Raw genomic sequence first — 12185 nt, 5'->3', positions numbered from 1 at the left:
ATTATCCAATGTTGGCGTGTGTGTTTGTTCATTTCTGGCGCCATGTGCGGGCTGGAAGGGTTGTGTTGAGCAACATTTGGAAAAAAACCTTCACATTTGTAATTTCTCGGTTAATGTATTTTCAGATGGTTTGCAAACTTTCAGACGCTGTCTCTTAATATCTTCAAATGTGTTTACTTAGTGTAAAGTACATGCCATCACAAACAATGAAAGCGCATCTCTTACTCAAACACACTCAACTTTTAGTACATTCATAAAAGTCATAAAATCAATTGATAGAAAATGCAATGCACTCCCCTCCTAACATTGGGCCTCATTACAAGTTTGGGGGTAACCTTGCTGGTAAAACTGTCAGGCTGCCTCCAAACTCCAGGAATGGGCAATTATGACCCCGGCGGACCCGGTAATTGCCCATTCCTGGGCGCCGGAAAATATTCTCCCCCATTCCTACTTGATCCCCATGGGGCTCAATGGGAATGGGGAGGCCGGATGCACCGGCACCATTTGTGAATGGTGCCGGTGCATCCGACATGCTCTGCTGGCGGGTGCCGGTATGCCCGCCAGGCCAGACCTGGCGCGTGAAATGGCACCAGCGAGCAGAACTTGTAGTTTGCCGGTCTGGTACCAGCGCTGTTACTACCGGACCGGCAAACTTGTAATGAGGCCCATTGTCTTGCAGAGGTCCCGAGATGTCTAACCTCTTTCAATTCCTGTTTATTCATTTGACCAATTAGCACCAAGATATTCTGTCTGACCTTCTCGAAATAGCATTCGGGCACGTTCGTGGTCCTACCCCCGCGGGCATTACAACATGGCTTTAAGATGCTGGCTTCCACGACATGTTTGGGGCATAGAAACAGTGCGTGATTTACCGTTTCCATGGAGTCATCCTCATTATTGCAGTTCTGCTCATCACGCGGTAGCCTCTTAGTCACACCTTCCCAATAAATCATGCGAGACTGCCCTACCCGGCCTCGCAGGGCAACCTGCTTAGTATAGGGCTCGGCAAAAAAATCAATTGACTGCCTAATCCTTGCTTGTGTAGAGACAAACCCGCACCCTCAAACCCAAACGCTCTTAACGGTAATAAAGTGAATTGCGTTTTATAACGTACTTCTGTTTAGTTTAGTGTTAAGTAAACCTTTGGAAAAGTATTCGTTATACATATTCATAAGTAGTATAGATCTTGTAATGCCACAAAGTTCAAACACTTTTTACATCATCAAAATTAAGTTAGTCCCTTAACCTTGTGTTTTAGGTTATCAGATGAACTGGGAATGCCAACTATATCCAGTGGACAAATACTGTTGGCCGCTGCCTTTTCCTCCTCCTAGCCTTCACCCCCACCCACAGTGTCCCACAAATATGTTTTCTAGTTTATTTTCCTGGTCTAGTATTCCTGCCCGCTTCTCTGCCGGTCATGGAAATAGAAAAGGACCTTCTTTATAATGCTCGCTTTCTAGTTCCCTTAATCGCCATCTTGGATTGATTTTATACTGTTTATTGGTGGAAATACATTAGTTCCTGTGCATTAAATGAAAAAGTGGTAGCAATATTAGCTTGGGCTGCGCGCTGTACCCATTGTTACGGTGACACCGCCTGTGCCTTGAGCTAGCGGGCCGCAACCATTTTGCAAAGCCTTCAGCCTTTGGTAATATTGGTCAAATCATTTGGCCACCCTTGCCGAGGCATGGGTCCTTTATTTTGTAAGATAAGCTCCTCCTTTTCTAATGAACGTTTGGCCACGGGTTCTCTAGGCACCACCAAGCATTGCCCCGTCAACCAAATACGTTTTTTTTTTTTAATTGAAACCTTTTAGTTTATTAGTTTAAACAAATTATCCTGTGTAAGTCCCCATAACCTAATTTCTAGACCGTGCCTCAACTGATTTAGGTACAGCATTCTTCTAAGGAGTCTCGCGGGGACAATATTTCGTAAGAAGAATTTTGCCTTTTTCCGCTACTATTCTGCACGTATAGCCAGTTCAGTTCGTAGAGCCCTCACTGGGAGGCAGATGGCTCTTTACCAGCAGGTGCCCTCAAAATGAGCAAGCATCTTTATTTCTCAGTCCGTACAGGCCCAAGTATTTGTACATATTGACTTGCTCCACGGCTTTTGAATCCAATACAAGCTTTACTGACCTTTTATTCTGTGCAAACACCGTAATTGGATTATTTTTAAATATTGGCTTTCTTCAAATTACTCCTACGTTGCTTGCCTTGCTCATCTGTTTTGGCGTTGCCAGCAGATTTGTGTCAGGTAGAAAATAACGGCGTCGTCATCATATCCAAGCCGGTAAGATAGCTCAGTGAGTTGAGCGCTCGCTGCTGCGATCTGTATGTGATCTGCAGGTTTGCATCCAGGCCAGGGCAACTCAGCCTTTCTTCCTTCCGAGATCGATAAATGAGTACCAACTTCGGTTCGGTAATATTCTATGTAAATATGCTCCCTGTAAAGCGCTTTGATGAAAGCGCTAAAAATGACACATCCTCATTATACATAAGACGATGTATTTTTGGGAGGCTTGCCTTGGGGGCTAAGAGGCACTCCTGGGAGGTCAGACGGGAACAACATACTTTCTCAAACTGATCCTTGCTGTAGTCTTTATTGTATTGATAGGTTTTCAGTGACATCCCCTGTATTACACTTGGAAAGTCCAACCCAATCATCGAAACGAAATTCCTTTACAAAATGAAACCTGCAATTGTGGCCATCTAATGTTATGTGGGACCGTGTGCAAAGCAGGATCAAAGTCGACGTAAAGTTCATAATACGCGTATGAGCTTCGTACTAAAGTTGTAATGTCTTCAGTAGTCATTTGTCAAAGACATTCCATAATACGTCTGTTACGCAAATGAACCTGTAATGGCATCTGTTCGATTGTCAGATTTATAAAGAGTTTTAAAAATTACTCCTACCAAAGATTGCTGACTTGACCTGCACAACACCATCATGTTAGTCAGAGCACTTTTCCCCGCAACTGCGGCGGCCATTTTAGTATGAAATGTGATAATCCGCCTGGCCCAGGGGCCCTGCTTGAATTTAGTTGGCTAATGATGAGCTGATATTCTGAAACAGTGTGTTTATGACTTGGGGCATTATGTCTCGCTCTTTACTTCCCTGCCACTGGTTTCATCAACAGCCATGGAGCTCGCATTCATTCAGAGGCTCCCGGCCAGCACTTGTGGGAGATCAAATTGCCCGGGCAGAGGATGCACAGAAGAGCAAGTTTGTTAGAGAGTTCAAATGCAAGAACGAAAAGAAAGTGAATGACGTGTCCCGTCGGGCTTCGGTCATAGTCTAATATTACTGGAGTGTCATTAGCACTGACGAGGAATTGGAAAAACATGTGTAAACAGCACCATTCATTGCTTAAAAGGCACAACACAATCTCAGAGATATACTTATATGAGCCGATGCATTTATGATTAAGGCTGATCAACATACAAGTGTCGCACTCGGGAACACATGCACGTTTCTGTATTCAAGCTTATAGCACATGCAACGTCGCCATAAAATATATGATATGATATGGTGTCGTCCCGGGAGGATAGCTGAACGGCAACGTGCGCGATCCCTGAGTCCGCGCTTAGAAACCTCTGGGTGTTTAAGGGCGTTATAAATACGCAACTAAGATTAACAACAAAAAAACACAATTATGCAACTAAAAAAAAAAAAAACTATTCCTGTAACAGCGCCTCGATGCCCGCGGGCTGTGTGAGTGCTTTAAAAATGCTAAATAAATAAATGTAATAACCCCTCTTTTATAGAAGATAACTCATTTCAATCAAATGTGACAACAAAAGCCTTTCGGGTTATGTAATTTTTGATTAAATGAGGTGTGCTGATGTTTATGCACGGAGAATGACAAGGCAAGTCAAAGAATGAGTAATTGATCAGATATCCGAGAAAGTAACACAGAGCGTCTGCAAGATGCTTCCAGGAAGCTTATCACACAATATATCACACACAAGATTCTGCATCACTGAACTAGTAAACAAACTGACCAAGATTAGAAAATAGACAATGAGGATTATCACAAGGAACTAAAGTGGATATACAAGCTGCATGGTCTTAGTCCAAAAAGCATGAAGGAGAGCCTTAGCGGCGTATGTTTCTTATGAACCTAATACCAAGACACAGTTGATTTTTAACGAATAGACCGAGAATGATGCATACTGCTTAAAAAGCAGAAGTGAAGTAAACAGGCACGAGATGTTCAGTGTTGTCAGATAGTGGGGAAAGTGTCAGAAGCAGGTGAATAGAGACCGCATGCAACCATGAACTACCTGTGCTATAAGACTTTGAAAAGGCAGATACTGAACATGGACCGATTTTGAGGAAACAATTTGACTTCAGGTTTAATCCTGTGTTTCTATAATATGCAACCTGTGGGGCACCAGAAGGTTTGGACTGCAACTCCTACGATCCCTCACAATTGACTAAGCTCACTGGGGATAATGTAGGGTGACCAGACATCCCGGTTTTCCCGGGATCGTCCCTGTATTTCACCCTTAGTCCCCGAGACTTTAACTGTTAAAATCATGTCCAAGAATTTGAGGGATGGCCGGCTTATGTCCCGGTTTTTGCCAGTAATCCATGAATAAATAACACAATTGTGCTGGGCACGGCTCTTCATGATTGCGTTTGATTGTTTTTCACACTCTCCCTCTTCCTCCATGGCTTCTCACCTCCAATGAGATTTTAATAAGCACATACTTTGCATGGATAAGGCCGCCGACATAGACGTAGCACTACAGTTTCATTGGCGTACAATGTGCATTTTATTCCTTTTGTCTTTATGTCTGCTGAAATTGTATTCCTAATTCTATGTTGGTGGCCTGTCCCGGTTTTCTATTTTAAAAATCTGGCCACCCTAGGCTAATGGGAGTTGTAGTTCAAAATATCTAAATAGCAAAAATGGAAGGCCCGAGTCATAACGCAACTACCAAGACAGATTGAGATGGCTACGTCGATCCATGTAAGATGTCGGAGAGATTATGTACGGGTGTTGAAGAAGGAGATCGCCACACAGGTGGCATGCTTTTGGGCAAAGACTTTTATTTAAACCAAAGGAAAGAAGACCTAACTATCCCTAACTATAAGATGGGTTTCCCTGCCTCTCCAAAAACTAAGGAGCTGTCCAAATGTCCAGAACTAAAAAGTCCACCATCCTGTGTCCAAATCCTACATCTGTCCTTTACACTTATAAAGGAACTGAACTGGATCAGTCTCTTCCCTGTCTGAAGAATTACTCCCTTCTTCTGGACGAATACAGTCACAAGTAGGGGGAATGTCCCTCTTCCCCTGGTCTGTCTCTGGCTTATATTTACAGTGCCACAAAGTAGGGGGGGGGGAAATGTTTCCCTCCCCCTAACCTTCCTCACGCCCGATGAGACCCGCCAGTGACTCATTTGGGCAAACCTGGTATTCGACCTTACCAGGTACTGAAACTTTACGGGAGTAGCTATTTCTTAGTTACTACATGACTGACAGAGGACTTAGCCAATGACTGTGAAGACTGTGGGGAGAGCAGGACCCAATTACACAATGACAGAGGAAACTGACATAATGTGGGTCAAGGCATAACAAACGAGGTCCCTCTAGAGGGCCACAATCGTGCATTTAGGCCTGAGGTGGTGCATTGTAGGGAGTATGCAGGGCTCTGACAGTATACCAGAAGGTCTCTCAGGGTACTTTATGTATTCCCTTACCATGAGTTCTCTGTCCTCATGCACTAGATACTAATGAATTGGGTCCATTCCTGACCATTGCATATGCTGCCGGCATTTGTAGTCCTTAGTTGCGCATGCTGTTGTAGTTGCATCAGAAACTAAAGAACACCAATCACACATTGGCTATTCCTCCTTCTGTGGTGTGCCCGACTGGTGGCTGTTGCTCATAGCATCCAACATGTGGCCCGGGTTCCACTGCCCTAAATCAGTAGGCAAAGGCACTTTCCCCACAGTCAGAACCCCACATCTGGAGTCAGCATTTGCTCTGACTGGGGCGGAGAGGAAAAGGAACCAAGTCCCTCCCTTGGCCCCCCATCTTCCCTTTAACAGGTAGCGCATGGCTGATATATAGGCTGAAGTTCATCCGTGCTGAGGGGAGGGGTCACACAAAAACGTGGTGGGGGGTTGCACGGCAGATCGATGCCTCCACTAAAGTTGAAACTGTTTGTTTTGACAATGCTAGTTATACTAGAGAAAGGCCTTTCTCAGAGAGTAAATTACAGGCCCCAGAAACATCTAGTGAATGGAATATTGACATGGGGTGGACTGGGAACCAAGAGGCCCTGGAAATCATTTTCCAAGTTGCCCCATATTACACATTTTCAGCAAGCCCAATCCTTTTCCTATGAGAAAATGTGGAAATAAAAGAGGCCCAGGGTGCAGAGGCCTACCGGGAAATCTCCAGAGTTCCCTATCGGCTAGTATAGCCCTGATATTAACACAACTCTATACCGCAGGTGCAGGATAAGAAAGTCAATGATGTGTTTGAGCAGCAGAATGGCACTTCAGGATGCCGAATGGGTGTGTTCCTGACAGCAGCTGTGTATAAATTATTGAGTTGGTCTTGATCACAGAGAGTGAAGCCCTAATTATCACCCTCGGTCCAGATGCAGCATGAACAATGGGAATGACAATTGGTATCAATTAACCACTCAGCTATTAAAACATTACTAATCACTTTGATCATGATGTTCTGATAAAGCTCTGCCACTTTGGACAATTGACCCAGAACCAGCAGTCAGGTGCATGCTGGGAGATTTTAAAGACTGCAAGAAGAAGCCACACAGTTGTACATCACACAAAGTTTGCTTGACAAATGCAGACCGAGATCCACCAGCTAAGGATATTTGTTTTTGAGAGGGAGTTGGGGGGGGGGGGGGATTGTTGATTTGTAACATCTAAGACCATGCATTGGTTCTTTGCTTTTTTATCTTGTGGTACAGTCTAAGAAGGCTCCACTACTCAAAACATAGTGGGTTCAGGTGGGCAAACTGTAAGAGCCTGGAAAACCTTTCCATTATGATAAGGAAATGGTCGTTTCATTCATTCACTCATTTTGTCATTTGTTATAGCGCCTTTCACCATAATTATGGTCCCAACACACTGTTGGTTGAATGCCCTCGTTTGCTGAAAATAAACCATTTCAAAAATCTTTCTGGGCTATCACTTTGAAGGACACCCCCTGCGGGATTATTTCACTGGTAGAACATTTATTTGTACTCAAACATACCAGAAATTCCAACAATGTTGACTCAGAAATAAGAAATATTGCATTGCTACCTTTGGCAAAGGAGATTGTGTCCTGACCATGTCCCAGCCCCTCTTCACCCTCAACAGAACCTGTTGCCATAAACGGGTGTACATTAGAGGAGTTGGCAAACTCATGGAGGTCAATGTGACTCTACATCCCCATTACTGGGAGTTCTTCACCCAGCCATCCCCAGACTTAGTTGGAGCCTCAACAGACCAAGTTACTGTGGGGGAACCCCAGTCCCGTGCACTCCCCGAACCCCCGCCTCACTAGGCAAAAGTCCCATTGGGAGCGTTTTTGTTAGTCACTTCAGCCAAAGGACAGATACCCCAATCCCACCTGAAAAGTTACACCCCATGGAAGCGTATCATACCAGCAGTGCCTGCCTCTCACTTAGCTAGCAAACAACCTTGGGTAAACTCGCCCTATCTCTGCCGCATTCCACAGCAGCGCTTCCACATACAAAACACTGAATGGACATCTCAAGGACCTGGGGAACCACACACGAAATTCCTTGGGAAAAGAGTAGACGCCTACAATCCAAAATGTACAGCCTTTATCTATTTTTGTGGAAACCAAGCAGCAAGGCAGGGAAGGGGGAAAAAAACAGAAAAAAAACAAACACATCACGCCAATTCAAAATGGCCACCGCCCCTTTCAAAGCCCTCAGCTCAAGGCCTAGGCTGAAAAGCTTTATGGCCAGTGAGGTTGTGGCCTTGGAACGCCTGACTGGCCAGCCAACCATAAAGCTAGTGCCCGTGTCTGCCAAGATAAAAAGAGCCCCCTTTCCTCAAAAAAGAGCCCCCTTTCCTCATTCTAGAAGATGGAAACGCAGGAGCAAAGATAATATTGGGAAGGCTTTGAGCGGGAGGACCAGAGCTGTTTGTAGAGCTCAGAGTCCAGAGCCGGGCGAGGAACTAGAGCCAGCTGGGGAGCCGGGGTCAACTGGGAAACTAGATTCAGCCGAAAGACCAGATGCGACTAAGGGCACAGAGGAAGCTGGAGAGGAGGGCGCTAATAAGACAGGCAGAGTCAAAATGCCAAAGGAGCCCGGAGACCCAGAGCTGCCCAGACGCTTGCAGAGACTTTAGGGGCAGAACCACCCAGGAGACCTGAGCCCCATTGCTGATACTGGGAAGGGAAGTACATCACTTAATACTGAGCAAAGCACCGTAGCCCTTAGAGCACAGAGAGGGAGTGGGAGATCCACGGTAATGGGAAGGCCACTATATTCTTTATATGTTGGAAGTGTTTTGCATCCCTTACATGTGGAAAGGGCAGCATAGCCCTTATAGGTTTGAAGCGTACATATCCCTGGTGGGAAGGGTACCATATCCCTTGTAGGTGGGAAGGGTACCAGATCCCTCGTAGGTGGGAAGGGTACCATATCCTTCGTAGGTGGGAAGGGTACCAGATCCCTCGTAGGTGGGAAGGGTACCAGATCCCTTGTAGGTGGGAAGGGTACCATATCCCTAGGTGGGAAGGGTACCAGATCCCTCGTAGGTGGGAAGGGTACCAGATCCCTCGTAGGTGGGAAGGGTACCATATCCCTTGTAGGTGGGAAGGGTACCATATCCCTAGGTGGGAAGGGTACCGGATCCCTCGTAGGTGGGAAGGGTACCAGATCCCTTGTAGGTTTGAAACATAATCTATTCTTTCTTGGTGGGAAGGGTACCATGTCCATTATAGCTGGGAAGGGGGCATTATAACGCTTAAAGTGAACATGAGCACTATATTACAGGATCGGGAAGCAATGTTCCATAAACTAACCTTCTGGTGTGGATTACGAATAGTGAAGAGGCGGCTATACCCTTGTAAAGATGACTTGTGGCGAGCAAGTGGCTGGATGTGCTATTCCTAGGATTTGACCTGAAACAGGAATCTGCTCTCTGCCCTGCTCCGGACACTTTGAGTTCAGCCAAGAAGCTGGGGTTTGGCTTAGAGAAGCTGGGGCAGACCAGTACTCACTTGAGGATCACTTTGTTTGACCCTCCCCAACACTGTTTCATTAATCTAAGGAGGGAATCCAATCTGTAACAGACCTAGGCCTGATAGACATTTATCACAACCACTTCCAATGTGTAGGCCACTGTTCGATTAAAGTGGCTTGTCGGAAATTCTTTTTGGCAAAATCGGCAATACCTTAGAGAACATGGGAAGACCAGTGCCCCCCGCAATAGGAATAAAGTTGATGCTTTATTTTGTATCCCACTCTGGCACTGTTGAGCACCACCAATCAAAAGGAAGGAACCCAAGTTAGTTGTAAATAGCCCTGGACCCTGTATGGACCCTGTAATAGTTTGTTCCAATTCTTAAGTTAATAAAGTCTTTGAAATGTACTTCTGTGTTACTTGTTCTTTGGACCCACCAAATCATCAATGCAATAGAAAACTACTTACCTAATCTTTCTGCCATTTAAGGCAAATCTTGCGATAGATCAGCTTGCGTTGTTTCCATAGAACCGTTTGGTGCCCTCTCACGCCTGCCTGAGCTTTAGCAACTTCTGTGTGCGGATCCAAAAACCCTGAGATTTACTTACCCGCAATCTCATCCCCACACCTTGCTGTTACGCCTATTACAACACATATTTCTTCTATGTTTTGCCTTTTTAGCTGAGGACTTTGTATTAATGGTAGGATGTTCGAACATGTATTTTGCAACTTTCCTGAAAGAGTGCTGTGCCAGCCAGACGAGGTCCCAGAGCCGGCAGTGGAATGGTCACAACTCGGCAAATAGAATGGGTAGAGATGGACATTGGTATTTTCGAGATGTCATGAGCAGGGGGAACATGTGCCTTAAGGTTTATCCTAATCATAGCCTACTCTACAAAGCGTATTCTTATTATTTCCTGTAAAATATCACTAGGCCTGAATTGAGCAGTAGGAAAAGATGCACCCTGTCTTTTGTACTTCAAAGGATAGGCCCTTCTTTACCCATAAGTACTTCTGGGTTGGGGCGATTTCCTGTTCCCAATGCCAGATCTGGAAGGTTTGGGGGGAGGTATGTAATCTCCAGTGCGCTGTACCACAATGAACAATATCATTGGTTGCAGAGCTATGAGACCACCGACCCATGGTGTTCCAGCATTTCTAAAAGTCTCAGCAACGCGATGTACCATGAGATAAAATAATATATATTGCGGTCATCCTCTCCAGCTGCAAGTTCCAGACTCAGTAATTCTGTCATCAGTTCTACCCCCTTTCCTTTGGTGAGAAGGGGGGACGCTCGTCCCAAACCTCCAAGCGCTTTCAGATGTGGCAGAGACTTGGAAGTGTACAGTAGGGGCTCGGAAGGTTACAGTGGGGAGGGTGTATCGCCTGGGTTCTACTCCGGGGCGGGTGGTGTACTTTAGCTTTAAAATACAATGGGACTCAGACGCCATGTTACATAGTAGCAGCCATATTGAAACTGAGGCCTAGCTTTGCACCGCAGCCAGAGTCGCAGCCTGAGCCACACACATGGAAATAAGAGTATGCATTTGGGAATAGAGAATAGATTCTAACATGGGGACCAGTGAAGAAGGCCAGAGCTGCAGAGATTCATAGACCTTTCATTGTCTCATGTTGCCAGCATTCGCATCCCTGAATGAATGCGCCCTGCAAGGCCACAACGGGGTTAAGAGCTCTCTGCGAAAGCGATCCCACAAGAAGGAGGGCACGAGCCTCCCACCGTCCCTGTCGCAGCTGTAAGTAATAGCAACAAGTTGCCCCATCCCAAGACACCCTACATTCTAAGGTAAGTCAATACTAGATCACGACCATAAAACTGTTGGACCCTCAATCGATCAAGAAAGATCAGAAGCAGGGGCCAGTTGCCTTCCCCATAGGGCACGTGATTTGTGCTGGGAGGAGTAAAACATCCTAGCCAAAACGAGGGTGGAGGGTTCTGGATGGGTGCCAATGTGCCTGGAATCGAGCTGTAGTTTGTTGGATGCAATGGCCTCGAAGGATCCTCTTAGCCCTTGTCTGCAGTACCAGGTGCACATTGGGTTAGAGATGGAGCATGTATTGTTTTTCTTCACATAATTGCCCATTACTTGTATCTTTGTATCTGATGACGCGCAAGGAAGAGCCCACGTGGAAGAGGGACAGGCGGGGTTGGGGACCAATGGCCTGGCATCCTTTATAGAGCAGGTAGCCTATGTATACGGTCTCACCAACCAGCCATTTGGATTTGTACATTATGTAACTTGCGTCACTGATGACGCTGCTTGCCTTCATAAAGTGTTGCTCGCCCTGAATTTGCCAGAACATTCCATGGCAGCAGAGAACTTTGCTGGCGCATTTCTATTTTTGTGGAAATAAAACAATAAAACATTGTTCTCCTGGCAAGAGGTGTGCTGGGCCTTTTGCCCTAGTAGGTTGTATTTTTTCTGGTGTGATCGTTGAGGGGTTCACAGAGCAAACCTAAACTTGGAGCGAAACAGGCAGATTTCTGCATCCCATTCAACCGCAGCCCTCTTCTGGACATGGGTCTCAGTTTAGTGGAGCCTCTATGGTGCTTCTAGTCCAGCCACTTAAGGTCAAGACCTGGGCTGTGCAGCCTAGGTCTAGTCCACTGGACTAAGAGAATGTTGCACCCTCTTTCTTTTCCCCTGGTCTGGGTGACTCCCTCCATCGGTCTAGGCAAATGAAAGGGAGTGTGCCTGGGTGACCTCTACTGGGTAACTGCTTCTAACATTAGCCCCGCCCATCAGGCCATGGAATGTGGTGGGCCTTTCTGTAGATATGTTGGTTCCGGGAAAGACCTGCGTGCCTAGAACCTCTCTCCTAGCCCGTGGCTCTTTGCGCCCTAATGTCTAACTCACTCTCAGACCCTGTTTACTTTCACTCTAACCACCACCCCTGATTTCTCTTCCAACCTCCACATACATGTCCCCACAGAGAGCTTTGAAATGGCCTGGGGCGGTGTCCAGTGTT

At 45.9% G+C, this 12185-nt stretch overlaps 1 protein-coding gene across 2 annotated transcripts in view; it reads left to right on the top strand.

Annotated features, from left to right (window-relative positions):
• Positions 1–12185, top strand: part of CELSR2 (cadherin EGF LAG seven-pass G-type receptor 2) — a 449058-nt gene that overhangs the window by 277849 nt on the left and 159024 nt on the right. The gene's annotated exons all lie outside the window — the stretch shown is intronic.

Source organism: Ambystoma mexicanum, chromosome 13 (assembly GCF_040938575.1).
Source record: "Ambystoma mexicanum isolate Mex_15411 chromosome 13, UKY_AmexF1_1, whole genome shotgun sequence".
NCBI classification, from domain to species: Eukaryota; Metazoa; Chordata; class Amphibia; order Caudata; family Ambystomatidae; genus Ambystoma; species Ambystoma mexicanum.
Note: the sequence above shows the minus strand (reverse complement) of the source record. Positions and strands in the feature narration are given on the sequence as shown.